The following is a 1663-nucleotide window of genomic DNA, read 5'->3' as shown; positions in this document are numbered from 1 at the left end:
GCTTATAATTTGAGAACATGTTTGTATGATCATATCCCATGATTTCCCTATGAACCCATAACACCCTAGTGCCTTTAATCAATTGTTTACACCCCTTATTCTATTCATCTTGCTAGTTTATTTTCATTGCTATTTTAGTTTAGTGACCTTCTACACCAACTCAATTTGTGACACCCCTAGACACTACTAGTTACAATAGAATTCTCATTTCAATACCCGTCCCTTGGGATCCGACCTTTACTTGCCTCTTTAATAATTGTAGAGTTGTTTGTGAAGTATAAATTGTGTTTTGTATCGACCATTGACCAACGACCACATATACTTAATTGTGAACACGAAATGGCCTCGATCAAAAATGGCGCCGTTGCCGGGGACGGTGTTTAATTGATTCAAGATTTCTTTTATTGTTATTAGTTGTGTCTTTTTCACCTTGGGGAAGTAAAACTCCTCAAGGCTTGTTCTAATTGTTTTCGAGTTGTTTGATATTTTGCATGTCTAGAAGGTCACAAGGTGATTTGTTACCTTTTGACCGTGAAATCGAAAGAACCTTGACGAATAATAGGAGACTTGTTAGGAGGAATTTGAGAGGTGTTGGTGAAGTTGTTCAACCCACTAGTGAGTTTGTCAATCCTTTCGCAATAGAAGGAGAAGAAAACCCATTACACAATATCCCACAAAATCCACCTACAATGCCTAAATTCTCGTCACACTCTATACCCACCGAGGAGAATCTACCAAATGGTACTCCTACACCGCAACATCTCACCGGTAATTTTATTGCCAAGTCCGCCTTCATCCAACTAGTTGAGAGGAGCCAATTCGGGGGAATGCCTAGTGAGGACCCTCATTCTCATATGGAAACCTTTTGCGATTATTGTGATGCTATCTCTCAAACGGGCGTGACTCAAGACCAAATAAGATGGGTCTTATTTCCTTTTTCGTTAATCGGCACCGCAAAGCAATGGTTGAAGGGCCTTGATAAGGCCACCCTTGGAATAGATTCTTGGAAGAAGTTGGCTCTAGCTTTCTACAAAAATTCTACCCACCGGAAAAGACTAACATGCTAAGAGCTCAAATTACGGGTTTTAAGCAAAGGGATGAAGAATCTTTGTATGAAGCTTGGGAGCGGTTCAAAGGTATTTGTCGCTCATGTCCTCACCATGGACTTAGCGAATGGTTTTTAGTGCAACAATTTTGGAATGGTTTATATGAAGATTCTAGGAACATTCTCAATATGGGATCAAATGGAATGTTCACCGAAGTTGATGACAATCAAACATGGAACAAGATTGAGGAAATGGCGGTCCATAATTCACAATATAGTAGACCTCGCAAGGCTACTAGAGGAGGAAAGCATGAAGTGGACTCCGTTACTCAATTGGGTGCTCAACTTAGTGCTCACATTGACACAATCAACTTGAAGTTTGAACAAGCTATGGCTAGACTTGAGGAAAACTCAAAAACATCAAAGCATCATGTCAATGCCATGACGGCATCCTCATCAATCCCAAGTGGGATATGTGAGAATTGTGGAACTTTGGGACATGACCCAAGTGAGTGTAGGGGAACAACCGAACAAGTTAATGCTTTCCAAGCTTACAAAAGTGGTACCCCTTATTCAAATTTTTACAATGAAAACACCAAGTTCCATCCAAATCTCTCA

General features: G+C 40.2%; 1 non-coding gene across 1 annotated transcript; it reads right to left on the bottom strand.

Annotated features, from left to right (window-relative positions):
* Positions 1–1060: 1060 nt before the first annotated feature.
* Positions 1061–1167, bottom strand: LOC141636977 (small nucleolar RNA R71). Its single transcript, XR_012541542.1, has one exon. It is a non-coding gene; the product is annotated as a small nucleolar RNA R71 (small nucleolar RNA).
* Between the last annotated feature and the right edge of the window lie 496 nt (positions 1168–1663).

Source organism: Silene latifolia, chromosome Y (assembly GCF_048544455.1).
Source record: "Silene latifolia isolate original U9 population chromosome Y, ASM4854445v1, whole genome shotgun sequence".
NCBI classification, from domain to species: domain Eukaryota; kingdom Viridiplantae; phylum Streptophyta; class Magnoliopsida; order Caryophyllales; family Caryophyllaceae; genus Silene; species Silene latifolia.
This window is presented reverse-complemented; position numbering and strand designations above follow the sequence as displayed.